General features: G+C 41.1%; 1 protein-coding gene across 8 annotated transcripts in view; it reads left to right on the forward strand.

The window, feature by feature from the left end:
• Positions 1-24,563, forward strand: part of RALGPS1 (Ral GEF with PH domain and SH3 binding motif 1) — a 232,333-nt gene that overhangs the window by 16,007 nt on the left and 191,763 nt on the right. For all 8 annotated transcript variants that reach the window (XM_082207701.1, XM_082207695.1, XM_082207698.1 and 5 more), the window contains exon 2: positions 16,811-16,896. The gene's annotated coding sequence lies outside the window, so the exon portion shown is untranslated. The remainder of the gene's footprint in view (positions 1-16,810; positions 16,897-24,563) is intronic.

A 24,563-nucleotide genomic window follows, 5' to 3' on the forward strand; every position in this document is an offset into this window, starting at 1 on the left:
GTTAAACCACAGAGCCTAGGACTTGCCAGTCAGAAGGTCAGTGGTTTGAATCCCCACGACAGGGTAAGCTCCCGTTGCTGGGTCCCTTCTCCTGCCAACCTAGCAGCTTGAAAGCACGTCAAAGTACAAGTAGATAAATAGGTACCGCTCCGGCGGGAAGGTAAACGGCGTTTCCGTGCGCTGCTCTGGTTTGCCAGAAGCGGCTTAGTCATGCTGGCCACATGACCCGGAAGCTGTATGCCGGTTCCCTCGGCCAATAGAGCAAGATGAGCGCCGCAACCCCAGAGTCGGTCATGACTGGACCTAATGGTCAGGGGTCCCTTTACTTTTACCATACAGCTAGATGTACTGGTAATATTCATACAGCATATTTTGTCTCAAATAAAGCGCAAATAAAACAAATAAAATACAATCACATCTTACACAGGGGTTTGGTTCCACATATGCACGAAAATCACACATACTCAAACCCTTGGAGCCATGCTGTAGCTAGTGGCGGGGGGGGGGGGGGAGAATCCCCAGTACTCCTATAGCTGCACACCAAGCTCTTTTTAAAAGCTCTTTTTGTGGCTGGTATCCCAAGCATAATAAAAGGCTTTAAACCCTGCCTTGCTTGTGGCCAATTAGGTGCTGAGAGCCTTGCCCCTCAAGCAAGGTGGAGAACTTAAAAGCTCTTTCCATGCTGGGCAACCACAAGTCTACCAGGTAAAAAACCGAGCTTTTAAGCTCTCCAGCCTGCTTGGATTTAGCATGTGCAATTTCAACAAGCCTGCCTTCAGCGGCATATGGTTGAAATCAGACAAATTAAATGCACATAAGATGTGATCATACCGTATAACAATGTTAATATTTTTGTAACTTTACAGAGATTTTTAAATGTTGGCACGATCAACATTTAAGCAATAGTTCACCGTATGCAATTATTCACCCTATCAGAAGTCATGTGAGGCTACCACCCTTGCTGAGGCTAAGCAGGGCTGGGTCTGGTGACTTCCAGGGAAATGCTGTATTTTTCCATCTATAGGACGCCCCCATGTATAAGACGCCTCCTATTTTGGGGGACTCAGATTTAAGAAAATGGGGCGAGATGACCCAATGTATAAGACGCCCCCTATTTTTTGACATTTTAAAGGGGGGAAACCTAGTCTTATACACGGAAAAATATGGTGCATGTAGGCTGACTAAAGAAAGATGAGGTGTAAATGAAATAAAGCAAATAAGTTTAAGGAATGCAACATTCAGTTTCAGCACTTATTCAAAATAATGACACTAGCAGCAGAAACCATATGCTCTAATTCAGCTAATTAGGCAAGCTATTTCTTTAGTACATTAAACATTTGGATGCCTTTAAAATTCTGTTTTTATAAGCTTTATGAAAGTTAACATTAAGGTGTGCCTTAGATTTCTGAAAAAACAAAAAACAAAAACACCAAACAGTAATGAGTTGTTATTGGCATTCTTAGCAGTATTACTCATTTTCATTTTCATTGTAAACATTGTGAACCATTGTGAACCATTTTCTTCAAGCTAATTCCAACTCCTCTCTTGCATAGTTCTTGGCTCTGATAATAGGGATTATGCTAGTCTGTTCATTTAATATAATCATTTCAAAAAATGAGTTGCTTTTTTCTAAACTAAAAAGTCCTTTAAAGTAAGGTTACCAGACATCCCAATTTCCCAGGGACACTCCCCAGATTTACAAATCAGTCCCCTGACAAAATCCTACCATTCCTACTGAAGTTGAAAAGTGCCCCCGGATTCATTGAAAAAATCTGGCAACCTTAGGGAAAGCGCTTCAAATCATTGACCATGTTGCTTGCTGTTTTCTGTACCATTTTTGGATATGGGCCATTCTGAATTGTACACAATATTCCAAATACAACTAACTTCTGTAGATTTAGATAGTTATGATATTGACTGTCTTAATTTTCAATCCCTTTCTTAATCATCCCTAGCATGGCATTTACTCCTATCACTGCCAGTGCATTCTGAGTTGATGTTTTCATTGAGTTATCCACTGTGATCTCTTTCCAGAGAACTCATATGCTTCATAGAATTACTTCAGTAATGCTCTGTGATTTAGGGAAGTATTCTCCCCATATTCTGTATTTGAAAACCATACTGTGATCATAGTGGTTTAGCTAAGGCCACCTAGTGAGTTTATGGCTGATGAGATTTGAATTAGGGACTTCTTGACTCACCCTGCTAGCTACTCTATATTATATCAGCTGATCATATAATAACCTTTACAGTGCTGCTGCTTAAACATTTCCTCTTGTCTATTGCTGTGGACTTTGTCAAATGGTTGGGATTATAGCATGGGAACCCATCGTGAAATGTGCAGTGATTTACATTTTGCTACTCCTAAGAGCTAGCATTTACTTTTTCATTAGTTTCAATTATCCCTCACACTTTGGAGTTGCACAAAGGAAGATAAATCTAATATAGTAGAGAAATTTTCCAGTGTATAACAGATATTCTAAATGAACAGGAGAGGGGGCTTGATCAAAGGTGATTTGGTACTGATAGTACAACCGCAACTATTTCAACAGAAAACACTATGGATTAAGAGGCAATTGAACATTTTTGTGCAAGTTATGCAGGTTCAGTATGCATCAGAATAAGTATCAGTTTGCGGAAACAAGAATAAGTATCAACATGCTCTAAAGCAGTCTTCCCCAACCTTATGCCCCTCAGATGTTTTGGAGTATAACTATGGGAAAGCTGGCTGGAGCTTATAACCTAAAACAGCTGAAGGGCCCCACTATGGGGGAAGCCTGACCTACGGCATCTTTTTCAGCATTCCCTGCCTAAGGAGCTATTCAACAGCTTGGCTCCACCTGCTGTACTGTGTGAACCTTACAAGAACTGTATTCTGAAATTTAGAATCTTCTGATGTGAGTTTCCAGCTTCGCTTCTTTTTCCTTGTGTAACAATACGTTGTGTGCCAACAGTAAAGCTGTAGGAAGAACTATGATTCCTTCAGACCAAGTAGTCCATGAACCACAGATCTAAAAACTGGGCGGTCATTACCACCTGGAATACTTAAATAGGCTAGCTTTTTTTTTAAAGAAAAGAAAAGAAAAAGCCCACAACATAGTTGATTATTAGCCATGGTAATATTGGTAACTAGTAGTTTTCATTAAGAAAGCTCCGTAACAGCTAATGATTTTACTAGGGTCAAAGGCTATCAAAAATAGTACCCAATCTTTAAATGAGGTCATTGATACTTTGTTGATGGATTATAGTATCAACACCATTTAAAGACTAGCATCTTTGGAAAGAGGAGCGCTGACAGATGAAGGGTGGAAAGTATTGTTTTAGATCAGGATTTCACCACAATAGTTGATAAGTGTCAGTAGGCCAAACATGGAAAATTTGGGTGGATAATATACAGATGAACCTTGGCTTTTGAACAACTTTAACCATAATGAAAACCCAAAAGACAATGGGTGGTATTCAGTGCTAGTTCTACAGATAGTAAACTAATTGAAGATAGTGGACATGACCAAGTTAGGTTCATCAATTTCAGCGGGCTACCCTGAGTAGGAGTAGCACTGGCTTCAACCAGGTTTTGCATAGTCCTGAATATTTTTCAGTGTTGCTCTCCAAAATAATTTCAACACATTACTGGATCTTCTCTGGTCAAATTGAGTTCTCATGGGCTCTAACTGGGCAAAAAGTATTGAACTTCTATCTAGTTTATGGACTCTTCTGTTCCCTTGACTCTACATGTAACTGGAAAAACAAGACAACCTTTTAAGCCATAATGATGAAGCAGCAGAGAGTCTAAGCCAGACATGTCCAACATGTCAATAGTGATCGACCAGTCGATTGTGGGATGGATTTTGGTTGATCAGACGACCAAGGCTTCGTCGCCTCCGCCCCCAGGCTCTCCCATTGCCTCCGGGTGCCCTCAGTGTGTGCTTGGCCTTGGCCGGAGCGACTCCTCAGGCGGCATGGCCAGTCAAGCCGGGCTTGATCACCGCCGCTGCAACAAGCTCTCTGGCTGGCACTGGTGCCGCCTCCACCTCCTTGCAGCCACCTCAATTCCCTCTTTCCTGCTCCAGGCACTGCTGATCCTCAGCGCTGGTGGGCAGGTGCTGCAGCGGTGCAGCTTTCTTCTCTGCTCCACTGCTTCCTCCGCGCCCCACTCAGGCCACCAGCTTTGCCTGACATCCAGCCAGCTGGCCAGCCCCAGAAAGGCATGAGGCACCTGCCTCCGCCCCAGGCAAGCTGCAGGGCAATGATGAGGTGTGCTGGCTTCATATGGGCTGCAGCACTGCGGAGGGAACCACAGGAAGGGCAGTGTGTGGAGAGAGAATATGACATCCCTCCTTCCTCTCCCCCGTCCTGCTGGTTCCTGTGAAAAAAAATGCCGGGTCCCTCACCCCTCCGCTCTCTCCCCTAGTTCTTCGTGGACGCTAAACTTTGTCCACCTTTCAAGCTCCAGTCTAGCTGCGTATCCTTGAAAGTAAGCCACCTCCCCACAGAGCCAAGGGACCCTGGGAGGGGGCTGGTGTGGGGGTAATAATTTGTTATTATTTTTATCATAAGCTCAGCCAAATATAATATGTCTAAGTTGAAGAATGACAATCGGAGAGTGTGGTAGATCACTGCCAGTTTTTGATACTGGATAGTAGATCATAGCCTACTTGAAGTTGGGCATGCCTGGAAGCATATCAATGTACATTTTGTTGTAACAACCCTGTAAGGTATGTATTATCTATCAATTGTAGCTGGGAGGACTGAAAACCCGAGAGCAGCTTGTTTATTTTCGTCTAATAAGGTAATGCCATAGAGGTGGCCCTCTCTTACCTACCACTGTTAATCAGAAATGTATACTTTTCTTTCTTTATTTCATAAAATTTATCACCACGAGATTGTAAAAAAACTTCAAAGCAGTTTCCAAAAAGATATAACAATGCAATTGTCAATAATTAAACTCAATAAACTAAAAGCATTCAAAAATTGAAATAAACAATAAACTAAGAAGTGATTAAAACTTACACCAAAACTCTAAACCGTGGGTAGGCAACCTAAGGCCGGGGGCCAGATGCAGCCCAATCTCCTTCTCATTCCAGCCTGTGGATGGTCCGGGAATCAGCGTGTTTTTACATGAGTAGAATGTGTGCTTTTATTTAAAATGCATCTCTGGGTTATTTGTGGGGCATAGGAATTTGTTCTTTTTTTTTTTCCAAAATACAGTGGAGCCCACCACATGGTCTGAGGGACGGTGGACCGGCCCACTGCTGAAAAAGGTTGCTGACCCCTGCTCTAAACATCTGGATAGGCCTGTCTAAAAATCTGTGGTTTAACGTTGTAACATAACACATTTTATATGAAATAATGTTATAGTTGCAACAATAAATTTCTTTTATTTAATATATTTTATCCCACTTCTCAGCCAAAAATTGGTTTCCAAAGCAACTCTTAGGAATTAACATTTGCACTGTGAGAGCAACAAAAGCCCTTTCTTCAGCTAACTTTTGAGGATTTGCGGGATCTTCTGTCATGCCAAATTTATCCAACACTGTGTTCAGTATTTCATTTTTTTGTTTTTCAAATACATCCTTTCTATAAGAAATAAACTATTCCAAGCTGTATGCCTGATGTAGATTTGGTGGCCACAGTATCTTATCACCAGTGCTTATCATCAGTGCACATATTCTCTCCCCTTTCCCACGAGCTGCTGAACTTCAGCGAAATGTGGATGAAAATAGGCCTTAAAGTTATATTTATGTCTATAGTATGAAATCTGCTCTACACGAATATTGCACAAATCATGCACATTGAATGCATGAATTTATACAAATTATTATTTTTGAAACTTAGAGGCTTGGGTTAATAACATCTGGAGCATTGCTCTATCAGAATCCTCCCATACCATCAGCCACTAATCAAAGGCATCTCCCAAAAAGATACCTTTGACACAATTTGGTCTCCCCTTTTCTCTTTTATTGAAGAACAGCGGAATATTTTAATGTCATCATCATTGCAGAGGTGTCTGTGGAGGGGATATATTGATTGAAAAGTGGGGGGGGGACACTAGATGGAATACCATGTTTAATTAATCCTTGTTAATAGCTGTCAGTTGGCAAGCAGCCACATCATCTATCCATCTAAAGTGTAAAGGTTTTAGAAATTGTGCTAGAAACATGTTAAGTATTATATTTCAAAAATTGTGGATTGTAAAGTGATTCAGCATAGGCAAGAATATTGTTTAGATCTCTTGGTAGTTTTACATGAATGCTTAGCATGAAACTGTTTTTTTTAAACATTTTTAAACATTGGTTTCTAGTAGCAAGACTTCAGGTTTAATCATTGAATTGGTTAGAGATGACAAGTGGAAAATTGTCCTTTAAAATGTTTTATTAGTATTAAACAATGCACATATTATCAGATAAAGTAACCTGATAGACCCTGAATATTTGTTGTTCATTGAAGTTGCATTGTACATGGCTTGTTTTCGAGGAAAACAAGCCAACAGGTGTCTGAAAGCTAGTGCAAGCAGTCTGAAAGCTTGTAAAATGATAGATAAAGGCGGACTGCATTCTTCTGAAATGACAGCCAATTATAATAGTCAAATAATTCCATTACAATAGCATCTTAAAATGTTCTCTAACTGCACCATAGTGATAATCTGTCACAGTCCTATGCTTTACAGCCATTTTTATTCCTGAGTTAAGATGCCATTGAAATAGCCTCATCTTATTTTCTTTCATCATTTCTTCAGAATTCAGCAACAAAAATAGTAGAGAGTAAAATGCTGACATGACTATGAACACTGAAGTTTTAATTCAAATTTGGTTGGGATCCTTGAAAAATTATCCTCTATATGAGTAAAAGCATGGGAAAATGCCTCATGATACACTAGTCTCTAAAGTGAAAACAGGGCCAACTCATGCAGCTCTTCTGGATTTTAATAGTAGTAGCAGTATGCTTGAAGTACAGTAGTACAGTTGTACCTCGGAGGTCGAACTCCTTGCAAGTCGAACATTTTGGCTCCTGAACGCCACAAACCCAGACGTTAGTGCTCTGGTTTGCAAATGTTATTTGGAACCTGAACGTCTGGTGCGGGTTCCGCAGCTTCCGATTGGCTGCAGAATCTTCCTGCAGCTAATTGGAAGCCACGCCTTGGTTTCCAAACATTTTGGAAGTCAAATGTACTTCCAGAACAGATTCCGTTCAACTTCGGAGGTACGACTGTATACTACTACCACCAAAGTAGTGAATGAAATGCTGAATCACAACTGAGGGCATGTTAAAGAGAGAGTGTGTCATATGATTCTTTTCTTAAGAGGCAGATAAAATGGATTTTTGTTTGACAGGTAAACAAAACCATTTTGCACATTATGGTGTGAATGAGAGAAATTCAAGGATATGCATGACTTTCCTGCACATGTATGCAGCAGCTGCAATATAGGCTTCAAGTTATGACTCCTCTTTATATATAAGGGTTGTGCAGTGAAAGATCAAGCTTGCATTAACAGTTCTAATAAAAATGTTGCGATGAAATTTGCTTTAAAATAAAAAAGTCTCATTTAAATGCTTGTGCATAGTGTAAGTGCAGGAGCTCTTTCAAGTGGCAATGTATTCACTGTAAAAAATGCAAAATATTTTAAGCTATTTGCTCATAGCTATTGAGATTCTAGTTTGCTGAAGACAGATTTTTTTCTGCAAGAAATGTGTTTTTTGTCTAAAACTGTTAAATGAAAAGATTAGGGTTGGTTGACTGAGGGATTTATTTAATTGAACCAAGATGTAGCCTTTGCAGTTTTGAAAATAGGAAACTAATCTTAAGCAGTTCATTTTAGTGGGGCTCTCTAGAATGTATTTCCTCCAGCAGCTGTTAACAGTGCTATTCATAGATCACGGTTGGCATTAATCAGTTGTACTGCTGCCATTGCCATAAATCTGTATTTCCAAGCTGCATAAGATTTTGTTACACACTGCACTGGATTTAAATTTAAAGGGGCAAAAAATGTATTGATCTGGTAATCATATCCTTAAACCATTTCTTAGAAAATAGTTCACAAATTTGAAGGTCTCATGGTGGGTTTTTTTGTTACATGAGCAGTTCCTGTTCACTTTGAAGTGCTTGATGTTCAAATTCCAGGTAATTTGCTAATTTTTCCATTTCTTCAAAGCCTTTGCAAATATTTAAAATATCCATATCTAACAATATAGTTGCAGACTCCTTCAAAGAGCTTTCATCCCTTTGAATTATAATTGTGTACTGGTCACACAGTTTATATGTTATTTGATTAATAACATGATTGCTTGCATAATGCTGGATACCAGCCTTCTGCAGAAAGTCTTCCATGGTCATGTTTGCTTCGTCCTCAAATTTCAAATCTATGTTAAGAAAGTCTGCCAGATGTGTAATTATCTCTCTCTCCCCCACTAGTTCAGTATATGCAGAACTGGCTGCTGCACATGTATATGTACTATCTGTTTCAATCAAATCAAGTTGCTGGTCATTTTGATTATTAGGCTTAAATTGTGTTTGCTTCTTTTCTTCATAGACAGTAGGTTTAGCACTCTGAATATTTTCTGGTTTGTTCTGGTTTGCAACATTATCTCTATCCATCTGCTCCTGAGATTCTAGTATAAGATGCCACTGTTGATTTCTTTGACTAAGCCATAATTGAGCCATTGCTAGGTCATCTGAAGTAGTATCGTAATAATGTTCTCTGTGAGTGACTAGCTCCAAACATTTGGCACCAACCGCCAGCAGTTTAGCTTTACTATCTTCTGTTACCCAATACTTCTGTTGAAGTTGGACTTTTGGGACTGAGGAGAATTCTTGTGTTGCTTCCATGTTCCTGTTGAGGAAAAGGTGTACATTAAGGCAACAGTTTGATTTATACAAATTCTGATTACTATATAAAACAGCCAATAAAAGGGCTGGGAGGAGAATCATTTTAATTCATACTCATAGAATTGTAGAGTTGGAAGGGACCCTGAGAGTCATCTAGTCCAACCCTCTGGCATTCTTTATTCATTGGATTTATATCCTATTTTTCAGCTAGAGTCCTCAAAGCAGCTAACAACTTTTGCAAAACACACCAAGAAGCACATGCTCAAAAGCACAACACAACCAGCCTCACTGTTCTTCTGAACGGGGCAGTTACTCTTAAGTTGTCCCTATAAGTGGGTGGGGATGGCATAGTTTGAGTAGGCCCTGAGGTTGTCTTTGTCTCCCTCCCTCTTTTCTACTTGCTGTGGTGGTGTAATTTGCTCTTCACTTATTTGACAGGGGACGGGGGGAGCTTTAAACACTTCCTTTCTCACTCTTCTCCTTTTAGCCTGCCACATATGATTTTCCAATCTCTAGGGATGGGGAGAAATTCAAATTCAGTTCACTTTTAAAGGTGTATCTATCAAATTTGCACCTTTTGAAACAATACGAGAGCTGTCCTTTGAAATTCACACTTATCCAAATTTTGCAATACAATTCTTCATAAGAATGTAAGAAGAGTTTGCTGGATCACACCAGTGGCCCTTCTAGTTCAGCATTCCGTTTCTGCAGTGAAATCCAGATGTTTATGTGAAGACTAAAAGCAGGACCTGAGCACAATAGCACTCTTCCCACTTGTGATTCCCAACAACTAGTATTCAGAAACATACTGTCTCTTGGACAACCTATATTTACAAAATGCAAAAAATGTGCCTAAAAATTAATATATGAGTGAAAATAAAAATGTATGTAGGGGGAAATTGCTTGCAAAGGGGTGTGTTCATTAGTTAAAATTGCATATAAAATGTGTGTGTTATAGTCTGAAAAACATGGAAATTTAATTTTAAAAATGCAGATTGTGGTAAAACGTGGACATCTGAATTTAAAATAAGGAAATTAAAATACCAAGAAAGCTTTGGATTTTCATCAGTTGTTTGGATGATGTCTAAGATATATAGCATTTATCTGAATGATAGGAATAATAAATATTGTGATAGGGAGATGGCAAATTTAAATAAAGATATATTCCAGAGAAGGTGAAGGGGGGTGTATTTTAGTAATTTTATCAGGTTTTTACATTTGCTTTATTTTTGATGGTGGTTATCTAACAAATGGCAGTATAAAAGTGAAATTATGCTCTTAAAATTAATTTTAAGTGCACAACAGAAGGCTAGAATCAAAACAACAGTTCAGTTACTTCTATGAGCTTAGTGGGGATATGTATCCTCAACAGCAACCCCCTTTGTCACAAGCTGAAACCCAGATAATTTGAAAAGTAGTGTGTGATATGGAATATGGTCTGCTGTTTAAAGGGAAATAAGTTCAGACATTTCACTGCAAACCCTTGCATATGCCTAAAGTAGTTACTGGACTCCAAATATATATGATCATGTACATGGACAATCAATGTCTAGTGTTCCCTTTTCTTTTTTTAAATGTATTTTTCACTGAAGCTTTAAAAAAATACACAAAAAAGAATACAAAAATATTATGAGGCCCTAGTATATGCACAGCTCTTTGTTGCCAATTCCCCTACCTCACATCAAACACATGGATAAACAAACATGACTATGCTGTCTTGTTTAGTTTTATCAAACTTTACCTAGGGAAATGGGGGAGCATCCTAATTTCCCCCCCATCTGTTATATTCAGGTATGGAAGAAAATATATAGTTGCACAGTCTCCTAAGAATTTGGTGTCAACAGAGCTGTGAAGGATTTTATGTAACATGTGAATGAGTTGTTAACTAAAAATAGGTGCTGATTCCAGAAGCATGTCTGGCATCCTACCCTGAACATGATGACTTTACCCTGAAATATTATGGTTTTATCAAGAAGGCTAAAACTTTGTGATAGTTGTCAGGCATGCCTCCAGATGTTTTGGGACTACAATTCCCATCATCCCTGACCACTGTTTCTGATAGCTAGGGATGGTGGGAGTTGTAGTCCTAAAAACATCTGGAGGGCCAAGTTTGGTCATGTCTCGTTTAGGCGAACTGTGATCACTAACACTGGATACTAAAAGGGGTTCAGAAAGCCCACACATACATTTAAAGAGCGTGTGAGAGAGATGCAGGGCCACATGAGCAAGCCCCACACACTTGCCACTGATGTACTTGGGATCACACAATCTTTCCATGAGAAGGGACTCTTGTGTACGAAAATGCATATGTAGAGTTCCTCCATGTGAGGAGGGAATTTTGACCCAATTCAGATCCCCTTTTGTGTGGAGAATGTTTTCACATGTACAGTGGTACCTCGGGTTACAAACGCTTCGGGTTACAAACACTTTGGGTTACAAACTCCGCTAACCCAGAAGTAGTACCTCAGATTGAGAACTTTGCCCCAGGATGAGAATGGAAATCGTGCGGCAGCGGCGCAGCAGCAGTGGGAGGCTCCATTAGTGAAAGCGTGCCTCAGGTTAAGAATGGTTTCGGGTTAAGAACGGACCACTGAAACGAATTAAGCTCGTAACCCGAGGTACCACTGTACCTTGGTTTGTGCAAAGAACTATATGGCTAGTGCATGAGTGCCTCACAATCTCTTCCCAACCTATATGATGAGATGCTTAGACAAAGAACAGAGAAAGGCAGCCCAGAATTTGTCAATATGTTCCTTGGCAAACTCTGGAATATTGTTACAGCAGAGCTGTAAAATCATTGGGGATTTAAATGTCTGTATGCTCAACCTTTCAGTTGTATGAACCTGCAATCATAGTTCATAGAATCATCTATATGCAGCTAGGGTAACCTACATCGTTAAAAAAAATATGCTAAGTGACTCAAGTAAAAGAATTTTGTTGTTTAGTCATTTATTTGTGTCCAACTATTCGTGACCCCGTGGACCAGAGCATGCCAGGCACTCCTGTCTTCCACTGCCTCCTGCAGTTTGGTCAAACTCATGTTGGTAGCTTCAAGAACACTGTCCAACCATCTCGTCCTCTGTCGTCCCCTTCTCCTTGTACCCTCAATCCTTCCCAGCATCAGGGTCTTTTCCAGGGAATCTTCTCTTCTCATGTTGTGGCCAAAGAATTGGAGCCTCACCTTCAGGATCTGTCCTACCAGTGAGCACTCAGGGCTGATTTCCTTCAGAATGGGTCGGTTTGATCTTCTTGCAGTCCATGGGACTCTCAAGAGTCTCCTCCAGCACCATAATTCAAAAGCATCAATTCTTCAGCGATCAGCCTTCTTTATGGTCCAGCTCTCACTTCCATACATCACTACTGGGAAAACCATAGCTTTAACAATATGTACCTTTATTGGCAAGGTGTGTCTCTGCTTTTTAAGATGCTGTCTAGGTTTGTCATTGCTTTTCTCCCAAAAAGCAGGCGTCTTTTAATTTCATGACTGCTGTCACCATCCGCAGTGATCATGGAACCCAAGAAAGTAAAATTCTTTGTTGTTTTAGTTTTCATGGTGGTGTCCAGCAATGTTTGCATAGAACAACTATTAATAAATATGGCAACATTTAGATAAACTGCTTAAAAACTTTTTCAAATCTTCTCTCCTTTAAAGGTGAAGATAGGCAATTTTTCACACACCCTGTACAGAAGTTTCCATTTGTTTTATGCAACTTTACTGTCTTAACTGAACAGCTCATTTTAGCATATATAGTGTTTCTTAGTACTTATTTGCAACTGTTCTTAAGTAGTTCCATCCACATATCAAAAGCCTACAATAGACCAGCCACCTCCCTCTTTTTATGCTGCTTTATCACTATTTTGACTAATAGGTGTTAATCATGTGGTTCCCTCCATTTTTAGCAAATCATATTATACAATCGGAAGAGAAACCAGAGTATCAATATTTACTTTCATTTGAAATGTTTGAAGTGGCCTACCTTGTCATCTGTCTCAGAATGAAAGGGTATGGAAGAAGTTTAGGAGAGTTCCCCCGCCGCACCACTGTTTAGTTCAATTTTTTGAGTTGTAAACCCAAGTTTTCTTGCCAACAATCCGCTTCCTTCAAAGCAGCATGCATGGATCACCCCCACCCCTGGTTTATTTTTAGTTACTAGTTGAGGCTACCATAGAAACAGTGCATGTGGCAACAGTTTATAGTTACTGTTTATAGATTGACACAGAGGTGCTTTGAAGAACCAGCCCAGTACATTTGGCTGAAATCAATGTTACCGGTAGATAGCTAACTGGGTAGATACTAATAATTTCTTAACATAATGTATGCTAAGCTAGTGGAGAAGGGAGAGAAGGCATTTTTAAAGAAATATTTTTGTTAGGGTTAGAACTCCAGCTGCTAGTGAAAACAAATCTTGTTAATTGCCTTTTACTGACTGCATTCAAGTATTCCTGATGTAAAAGCCAGACTTCATTAATGGCATCCTGGTGTCATTTGATTGCAAGGGCAAGAGTAGTCTTTTTTGTGCAGCCCTCACAGAACTAATTTAGGCTTGCCAAAGCATTTGGACATGCTCCATGGCATTTCCCCTCCTTTCCCTTTGAACTACCCACCATGGCTGATTCAATAAGGCCAAAGGGGGTTTTCTGAGTAGCTCCAGAGCAGTGATGTGGACTTTCTAGAAAATATTCATATGCAAATCAGGGTAATTTGCAGTTTGAAAACTAAATGCTCTAGAGAAGAAGTGGGAAACCTTTTTTTTTTAACCCCTGGCAGGCTAGATCAAAAAGTGCTCACCCTTCTGAGCCACTTTTGACAGGTTGGTGAATCCACCCACTTGATATTAGGTGAATCTGAGCCTGCCAGAAGTCAGGAGAACTTGTATTTGGCATCTATTCATTATTAGTAATAAGTTTATGAAACTTTTTTCCTGGTGGAAAAACAAAGCACCAGAAAATTTCCTTCTCCATATCACTGGTTTAGCAGATGATTAACACTTATTTGCATAAAGGAATGATGTCTACTGGCTACTGCCCTTAAAGTGCTATGTTTGAAGAGTTATTTTCAGACCCTGACCACCTACACCTGGGACTAGAGTGTCCTTTACAGAGGACAGTCTTATATTTGAATGGCTTTTCCAAGCTTGTTTTAAATATAACCATTAGGAGGGAGAGAGCAGGGTTTTTTGAAGTTGCCCGGCAAATGTTAGCACCTGGACAGTAGCATAAGCAGGGATATGGGTCACCTGGTCATAGTCTTGCTCACTATGTTGAGATACAGTGTATTTCTCTTTATATTGCAGTAATTAGTTCTAAATTTGCATCTGTGCATATAAATTAGCACATGCAAATATTTTGCATATGTGTCCCCATTTGTTTTTGTGATGCATTTACAGTGGTACCTCGGGTTACATACGCTTCAGGTTACATATGCTTCAGGTTACAGACTCCGCTAACCCAGAAATAGTACCTCGGGTTAAGAACTTTGCTTCAGGATGAGAACAGAAATCATGCAGCGGCGGCGCAGCGGCAGCAAGAGGCCCCATTACCTAAAGTGGTGCTTCAGGTTAAAAACAGTTTCAGGTTAAGAACAGACCTCCAGAACGAATTAAGTTCTTAACCCGAGGTACCACTGTACTCTCTTTTTTGGCAGTGTATAAGTGGCTGCCCAGTTAGGACTTCCAAACTGTGGTTTGGCCATGGTCTCTGAAGAAGACAAACTGATTCTGGCAGCTCATTTTAGGGCACATTTTCTTATATCATATGCAGGTGCAGTTTGAAACCAGAAATATGTATATAGAGCAGAGGTTGTCAACCTGGTCCCTACCGCCCACTAGTGGGCGCTTCAGGATTCTAGGTGGGCGGTAGGGAGTTTTACGGCACAAGCTGAATCCTTCTTCCATTGAGCACTGGTGGGCGGTAAGGAAATTTTACCATCAAGAAAGATACATTAGTGGGTTGTAGGTATAAAAAGGTTGACTACCCTGATATAGAGAAATATAGTGTACAGTCAGCAATACATTAGCTTGGGACTTATAGGTGAATGAGAATTGGCAATTACTCAGAGGAAGGTACATAACCAGTTTACCCAGTAAGCCAATCCATGTTGAAAATCTTCATTTCCACAGTTATCACAACATTGTAAAAACAAAGTACAAGTTTGTACAGCAGCCTTGATCTATTCACATGGTTTTAAAATGTTCCTTGAAAATTAATTTTTCTTCATTCCATGTAAATTATTTTTTTCAGGAAGTGGGTTGTCTTGGGGGGAGGGGAATTCACTCTGGTTAATAAGTAACCATATGGTGCATTTGGTAATGAGAAGGCACCTCTCTATACCAGTGTTTCCAAATTGGTGGTCGGGATCCACATAACCCACCCAGGGGGTCCATGACACATACCTGTCAACTGCCTGGGACATCCCATCTTTGGGCATTATGCTCTCATGAGCGTGACCTGGAAGACACACACCTCAGTTTTGCACTAGGAGATGTGGGAGGGTATGGTGGCAGCATTCACACAGAGATATAAATATTTTCAAAAGTAGAGGATCCATGGCTTGGCTTTTGAAAAATAGGGGGTCCCCAGTACTTGGCTAATTGGGAGCCACTGCTCTATATGTTATATACCCAGTCATTTATTTTTATTATTTTATTATTTATTAAATTTATATACCACCCTTCATCCAAAGAAGGATGTTTTGTTAGAACAAAAACAAAACAATCACCACCACCACCCCAGAAACACATTTAAGAGGCAGTAGAATATTAAGCATCCAAAGGCCTGGTTGGAGAGGAAATATTTGAAATATTTGTTATTAATGACAATCATAACTAAAAAAGTATAAAAAGATGTATAATGAAGGGACCAGACCAACCTACCTGGGGAGAGCATTCTGCATATGGGGAGCCACTGCATAAAAAGGCTTATTCTGGTGTTGCCACCCTCCGGATCTCCCGTGGAGGAGGCACACGAAGAAGGGCCTCCAGTAATGATTGCAGAGTCCAGGTTGGTTCATATGGCGAGAGGTGGTTGTTGACATATTGAGGCTTTAAGAATCAAAGCCAGCACTTTGAACTGGGCCTGGAAGTTAATTGGCAGTCAGTGCAGTCAGACCAGGATTGGTGTCATATGCTCAAACCATCATGCCTCTTTGATGGTTTCTACACAAATCATCTTCAAAAGCAGCCCCACATATAACGTGTTGCAGTAATCCAACCTAGAAGTTACCAGAGCATAGACAACAGAAGTTTGGCTATCCCTATCCAGATAGGGGCGCGGCTGGGTCACCAGCCGAAGTGGATGGAAGGCAGTCTGCACCCTCAAGACCACCTGAGCCTCAAACAACAGCAAAGTATCCAGGAGTACTCCCAAGCTACATACCCCATCCTTCAGAGGAAGTGTAACAGCATCAAGAGCAAACAATCTCCCACCCATCTGGTCTAGGGAGCCACTTACTAACAGTGCCTCAGTCTTATTTGGATTAAGCTTCAGTTTCTTGGCTTTCATCCAGTCCATTACCAAGGCAAGACAACGGTCTAGCACATCCACTGCCTCATCTGCCGATGTAAAGGAGAAGTAGAGCTGTGTGTCATCAGCATATTACTGACAATGTACTCCATAACTTGGAATGACCCACTCAGCAGTTTCATGTAGATATTAAATAGCACAGGGGATAAAATTGAGCCCGGAGGAACTCACATATTGAAGGCAGCATCAGATAAAAAGGTTTTACTCTGAACAGTTTGATTTAATTATATTCCATACTTGCCGAACGGGATACATAAAAGTCATAAGTTGGTTGACTGTTGAGGAACAAATAGGAAGGTTTTGTCTTGTTCAAGAAAACCCTATGGTCTAAGCCTAGTCTATTTATATATCCATTTTCCACAGATACATTTCTGCCCAAAGTTGTTTTCATAAAATAAAGCATAAATATAAAATAGTATTATTGCCATTATATATAATATTTTTATTATTATTTTCCCTTTCCAGAAATGTCCATTCTGAAAGATGTGCTGCAAGACTTCATTTGTGTTTGACTATTGGTACTTAAAACTGGAAAGGAAAATACATAATGGGTAAGTTAATCTGCTTTCATTTTATCACTGAAGAGGAAACTGATTTGTAGAAGAGTGGCAGCATAGTACAGAGGCATTTTTAGAATGTCATATTGAACTAAAGCTATTGAGGCTTGAAATATGTTTGCAGGATGAGAATCTGAATAATGTACGAGATTTGAACATAACAAACATAGGGAAATGCATGTTTTTTATGTTCTGTTAGTTTCTAACAAAAGGCTTTTCATGCTTGGTACATTGGAAGTATCAAATGAGGGACTTTCAGAATCTATTGGAAGCCAATTTGCTACCTTATATGAATTGCTTCCCACGAAACATCCTGAACTGATGTAACAATAAAACCATTTTAAAACCATTTCAAGTCCACTACAAATAAAGACTGGGGTAAAAATTTCTTCTAAAAAGGCTTGTTGGGAAAGGGTGGTGTTCAGTTGGCACTGAAAAGACAATAGAGACAGAACCTGTCTAATAGTAATGGGAGGGAGTTCCAAAGGGTAGGTGCTGTCACACTAAAAGCCCAGTTCCTATATAGTCCAGAACATATCTCCTCATGAGAGAAAAGGTCTCATGGGGCTCTAGTGACAGAATGGATCCAGCAGCCCCCTAAGACTATGAAAGGGGAGTATGACCTTGTACAAAGCAAGCAATTGGCCAGTTATCTGGGCTTGGGAACAGCTCACCTATAGTACTTCAGTCTTACTAGAACTCAGACTCAGTTGTTTGGCCCTCATCCCATGCACCACCAATTTTATACAAGAAAAGGAAAGCAGTACAAATGTTGACTTTGTTCCCCAGATATCCTTCTTATAGATCAATGGACTGCTGTCATAGGGAAAAGGTTTCCTGATGTTTCCCCCAATCACAAACTTGAAGCCAACAGAGAATTACTAAAATTGATTGTGCAGGCATTGAAATTGGAGACCAGTGCTAGGCACTCCTATATTTTTGTTGAACCATGAATGGATGCTGTTACTATTGGCCTCGGAACTCATTCATTGCAGTGTGGATTATGCTACCACTGGTTTTCCAAATTCTGAGTTCTAAGCATTTCTATTTTTTATTCACTAGATGGCACTGCTGAACAAGATAAGATTTTAGGATTCTGTTTTTGTAGTACATGGCAAGTCTAGTTTTTTTTTAATGTGACAAATGTATGAAGAACCATTTGTTTGTCAGGGCCATCAAATTTAAATGTAAACTATAATTGTTTTGATTTGAAAATTATCTTTGAAAGCTTTAGGGTTTCTGATACTGCTTTTGTATAAAGAGCTATGAAATTTTCAATAACATATAAATGTGTAGAAAAATGAGTAGCCTTCTGTTGAAAAATATGTTTGTCATTAGGCACTACATTGGAAATATATTCAACCATATATTAAAATACATTTTCATAAACATGAGACCTTATATTCTTATTGGTCAACAACTAATTATATCTCAACAACAATATACTGTACCATATTTACTTGATTGTATTTCACACCTTTTTTGGCCAAATTACATCATGGAAATTACGGTGCGCATTAGATTAGATGGCACATTTACATTTGCCATCAAATACTTTTTGGGTTTCAAGGTCTTGAAAATTGGGGTGCACATTAAATTTGATGGCACATTATATTCAAGTAAATACAGTATAACCTGGGACGTGGGTAGCGCTGTGGTCTAAACCACTGAGTCTTGGGCTTGCCATTCAGAAGGTTGGTGGTTCGAATCCCCACAACAGGGTGAGCTCCCGTTGCTCGGTCCCTGCTCCTGCCAACCTAGCAGTTTGAAAGCACGTCAAGTGCAAGTACAGTGGTACCTCGGGTTACATATGCTTCAGGTTACATACGCTTCAGGTTACAGAATCCACTAGCCCAGAAATATTACCTCGGGTTAAGAACTTTGCTTCGGGATGAGAACAGAAATCGTGCGGTGGGAGGCCCCATTAGCTAAAGTGGTGCTTCAGGTTAAGAACAGTTTCAGGTTAAGAATGGACTTCCGGAACAAATTAAGTACTTAACCTGAGGTACCACTGTAGATAAATAGGTACCGCTCCGGTGGGAAGGTAAACGGCATTTCCATGCACTGCTCTGGTTCGCCAGAAGCGGCTTAGTCATGCTGGCCACATGACCCGGAAGCTGTCTGCGGACAAATGCCGGCTCCCTCAGCCTATAGAGGGGATGAGTGCTGCAACCCCAGAGTCATTCTCAAATGGATTTAACTGTCAGGGATCCTTTACCTTTACAGTATAACCTACAGTATATTTTCCATTTATCTAATTGAGAATAAATAATGTCACCATATCAAAACAATGCTATCTACCTAAGAGTGTCTCTTAGTACAATATGTACATTTTCATGGATTCTTTCTCCAATATATAACAAATCATAGAACCAAAAAATTCTAGAGTTTGAAGGGACCCCAAGGATCATCTAGTCCAACCCCCTGCAATGCAGGAATATGCAGCTGTCCCATATAGCGATCAAATCTGCAACCTTTGCGTTATCAACTCCATGCTCTAACCAATTGAGCTATTGAGGCATAAATTCAAAGCTTCAACAAACAAGTTACTGCAGGCATTTTCAGCCTTTTTGAATCTGTGGTTCCCTTGAGTCCACTGCTCCCTTTACATTCTTTTTGCGACTCCCCTGTGTGATACAGGGGGATCCCCACTTAAGTGGGAGTTCCTTTCTGGGCCACTGCACATGTCACCAGGACACCTTCCTTCCTTGTTTTTGAAGGTTGCTGAGGAGCTCCGTCTTGCTGAGTTCTAACCCCTGACTGGTGTACTGGAGAACAATGACACTGCCAATCATAACCATCAATTTCAATGGGCCTACACTGAGTGAGATTAACCCTTGCTACAACCCAATATAAATTGGTTTTATCCTACTCAGGGAAGACCCATTGGAGGCCAGTGATCCTTGAGTCAGCCACACCCATCAATTTCAGTAGAACTCCTCTTGGATACTACTACTACTACTATTACTATTACTGTTACTATTACAGCTTATTTCCCATCTATTACCTACCTATTTCAATGGGTTTCCTCTCAAGCAGGACTCAACACTGCCTGCAACCCAATGAGGATGGGCTTCGCCCAACAAAGTTCTGCTCAAGAGTAGAACCCACTGGGTTCAATGGGTCACAGTTGCCTCACTATCTTCCAGTGGGTCTCCTGCCAAGTAGGACTTACACTGGCCACAGCCCAGGCAAGAAGAATTTGCCTTGTCAGGTCCAACTATTGCCTCACACTCACCATACTGGCCCCATGAACCATCCGCTTCCCTCCTCTCTTCTCCCTCCTCTCCCTCTTGCAGGCTCCCCTCATGTCCCCCCTCAGAAGCTGGGCAGCACTCTTTTGAAAGTGACTGGCGTCACATAGCACAGTCATATATGGAAAAGTAAAGACGCTCATCTCATTTGTCTGTTTGAATAGGGAGTTTCCAGCTTTGTTGGAAGCCATTTTTTTCATCAGAGGAGGTAAGGAAGGTGCCCCTGATCATCATTAAAGGACTCAGTTACACTTGTTAATTATATCATTATAACTGCATTATAAACATGTGACACCAGATGATGCTGTAGAGCAGTGATCCATTTTTTTTCTATAATTTTTTTTTTAATCGGTATAGATCCAGCCCAAGTCAGCCCAGGGTGCCATGGCACACTGGTTGAAAACCTGGGAGTTACTCAGTTGTCTTCTTTCCCTTACTCTATATTAACTATACAGGTCAGATCCTACATACTTAAGATCCAGTCTAATATAAGTGTGCCTGATTTTTCCAACTGGAATTCATGGTTGAATATGTTGCATTTAATAAATGAGTTATCATTTCAATATCCTCAACTATGGAAAGCGCGTAAGTAGGACCTGAGTGCAACACCACTTCTCCCCAGTTGTGATTCCCAGCAACAGGTATCAGAGGCATACTGCCCCAGACAGTGGAGGTGTGGGTCAAAGCCATTGTAGTTAGCAGCCATTGCTAGCTTGATCTTCCATGAATTTGTCTAAATCTCTTTTAAAGTCCTTCAGGTTGTAACCATCACTACATCAAAGCAAATTCCACAACTATGCCCTATATCAGGCATAGGCAAACTCTGGCCCTCCAGATGTTTGGGACTACAATTCCCATAATCCCTGACCACTGGTCCTGTTAGCTAGGGATGATGGGAATTTAGTCCCAAACATCTGGAGGGCCAGAGTTTGTGTATGCCTTCCCTATATGAAGACTGACTCTTTAGCTTTATCGTATTAAAAAAGAGGAAGAAAAAGCACTCTGTTGCTACTTTCTCCTTGCCATGCATCTTTCTATCATAACAACACCTCTGCTACTTTTTTTGTGCCAGAGAAACCTACTCTGACTGAAAGGGGTTATTTCAGCAGTTTGGCTCAAAAAAAGATCTGCTAATTACATAGTGTCTGATAAGTCCCATTTAAAATGGCACATTTTAGGCATTTGTTTTGTATGCATTTTAGAACAGGCATACACATTTTTGGAGCAAATCTCCTGTTTATTTTGTATGAAGCTCCTCAAGTTGAACTCTTTCTTTGAAACAACTGGTTAGTATTGGGGGAAGTTATATTGGTTCTTTTAGAACTGGTGCTCTCATTAAGTTTTCCATGATGCTTCCTTGTATCATTTAATTGGTTTACTTGTATCATTGAAAGCCAGAACTTAAGCTGGATTTGATACAAGGTCACATATGGAATTTTCTTTTGCTTTCATGAGAACATTATTTGAGCCTACACTCACCAAAAAATGCAGTCAGGAGGTGGACAGAAGAGAGGAAAGGGAATATTTAGTGTTTCTGATATGAAAACCATATTTTTAAGTTCTTCTACCTCACTGGCTCATTTTCAGCAGCCATTTCATATATAGGGATATGTAATAATAACGATAATATAACAAAGGCTATCATGTCCTTGCCCACTTCGGAAAAGTTATTGCCAGTGCTTTTTTACTAAAAGAAATTTAAAGCTACTCTCATTTTCCTACTCATACTGAAATACTGCCCCTCAATGAAGTGAAACTTAGATTCACAAAATGTTTAGGGATATGTGCACCCCTACATTCCCCCCCTGAAAAAACACACTGGTTATTGCACCCTAATACATCTCTATATCTGCTCTTAGCTTTTCTTGCTTGGCCACATTCAGCCATCCGAAGGCTGTCTGCTGCCTTAGATCTTCTTCCCTCTTGCTGCCCTTTATGTCTGGAACTGCCTCCCAGATCACCTGCATGATGTCATTACTCTCCAACACCCACATTTCCCATGAAGCCTTTGGGACAGCTATCTAGCTCCATACCCTACTGTAACTAAGCCTAAGAATGCATTGTGTTCTGCCTTGCCCTTGTCTGTCCCTTTTAAGGTGCCCAAGTTCTGTAGTCCTTCATCTTGTCTCTCCTCATGTACCCAGGCTGATGAAAGATTGCTGCCTGGCAGTGAGGTTGGACAACTTCAACAGTAGTGGACACTCTGACTCCCCGTCTCCTAACTTCCCACAAGTGTTAAGCCCTTCACTTCCCTGAAGTACTTGCCCATCCTGCATCCTGTGATTGGGCCTAACAACCTGTCATTCAAAAGCACACGAGCCCCATAGACCAGATATATCAATGTGGTTCCTTTGTTCCTCTTCCTGCAACCAGCTCTAGACAGAAGTTCCCAGGCCAAGAGACTTGGAATTTAGTTGGCAGTCCCCCTTCTCCTGAGTGGGCTATATGATCATAGGAAGCTACCTTTATGTCTCAACTCTATTTCAAAAGCTAACAGCTAGTGGGCATCACATTAACACTATGAATACACCCTGCTAAAAATTAGTAATATTTATGGGACAAGTGATTAAAAAATTACATCTAGCCTGTATATATATATATTGAAGGGATGGAGGTAGGGGAAACAACCGGACAAATCAGAGAGTGTTTTTCCTGGGTTTTCCTTTCCCCACTTTTTTCCTTTTGGAGGTCAAATTCCATGTCCAGGAACATACAGTGCTACGTACCTCTGGTTGCATAAGGGGTCCATTTTGGAGGTCCGGTCAGATCCTGAGGTTTCCGCAACCTGAGGACTACTTCTGCGCATGTGTGCGCAGTAAAACGCGGTCAAATACTTCCTAACAAATGATTTATAGGGAATACATTTTGTTCTGTAAGTGGGACTGTTAATCAATTTGGTTTTCTTCAGGAGCAAGATGTACTCACATCATCCTTGTATTTGTTTTGCCTTTCCAGAATATTGTATGATGGTAAGTGTTGCTTGTGAGTTCACACAACTTTGAGTTCATATATTTCATTGAGAACTAGGTGTACATTTCTTATGTATTGTCAGGGAACTGACATCGGAGGAAAGGGAGGTGGAAGGGCTCACAGAGGCTGGGAGGGAGTCAGCAGCGAAAGCAGGGACCAGCAGGGGGAGAGAGGGTACTCTGGAGGAGAGTCTCAGGAATGCTGAGAGAGACGCAGCAGCCAAAGCAGGAACTAGCAGGGAAGAGGGAGGGATGAGGGACACGTCCAGCGAGAACAGCGGGGAGGTGTCAGAAGCTCCCATAGGGAGACCCATGCTTCGCCGGAAGCTGCCACGTCGTGAGTCCAGAATACGCGTTTCCGTTAAGGAGCTTCTTTGCTGGAAGCGCTTCCGCAGACAGCCACTGTCGGAATCTACGAGTGACTAGAGCAGACATGTTTGAGCAGCTCTGTCACACACAGAGGTTTGTGGAGCTGCACAAACTCTGAGGGAGCACGATTTTACGCACAAGCAGCTAATCATCCCATCATAGCATTCCGACAGTCTCTGTACGCTGCCTGTGCAGGAGAAAGCATCATGAGCGACCCAGCCGGAACCGAAGGAGCAGGGGTTGGAGCTGGTCCAAGCTTGGAAGAAAGATACCGAGCGTTGGAAATCCAACTTGCGCTGCAGACGGCGAGGCTTGAGGAGAGAAGGACTCAGGATGCAGACAAGAAGGGGAGAGCCACCCAGTTCCCCAGAAAGGTACCAGGATTGGTGCAGAAGTTTGGGGGGGACCCCAAGGACTACCATGCCTTTAGGACAGAGATGCAATATGCCCTTAATGTGCAGTTTGATGAGTTCCCTGATGAGGAATCGCGAGTTGCGTTCGTGATTGGGCATCTTGAGAGGGGGGCGAGGGACTGGGTTAGACCCCTGATGGCAACGCACAATGACGTCCTAAAGGACACTATGAAGTTCTTTCGTGCAATGGATATCATGTTTTCCAGCGATATTGAGGAAGGGGTGGTGCGCAGACAGCTAATGGCTTGCAAGCAGGGGAGCCGATCTGTCCGTGAGTACTGGACTGAGTTTACCATGCTGGTTCACAGATTGGGGTGGGATTTATCGGCGGCACCCATTCAGATGCTATTTGAAGAAGGTCTTTCTTCGGCTGTGAAAGACGAACTGTCCCGGAGCCCCAGGGCGGTGTCTATGGATCAGCTGACCAAATCTGCGCTGACCATAGGAGCGCGCCAGGAGGCAAGAGCCTTGGAGAGGCGGGAAGGGAAAGGGGAACGTTGGAAGGAGTTCCGCATTCCAGACATTCCTGAGCCAGCTTTCCCGCCAGCAGAGCCGATGGAAATCGGAACAGCGCGCGCGCAGTTTCAAAGCCCAGTGAGGGGGAAAAGAAGGAGGGAAAAGGCGCCCGGAAGTGCTATCTCTGCCAACAGCCAGGC

This window comes from Podarcis vaucheri, assembly GCF_965113315.1.
Source record: "Podarcis vaucheri genome assembly, chromosome: Z".
In the NCBI taxonomy this organism is placed as follows: domain Eukaryota; kingdom Metazoa; phylum Chordata; class Lepidosauria; order Squamata; family Lacertidae; genus Podarcis; species Podarcis vaucheri.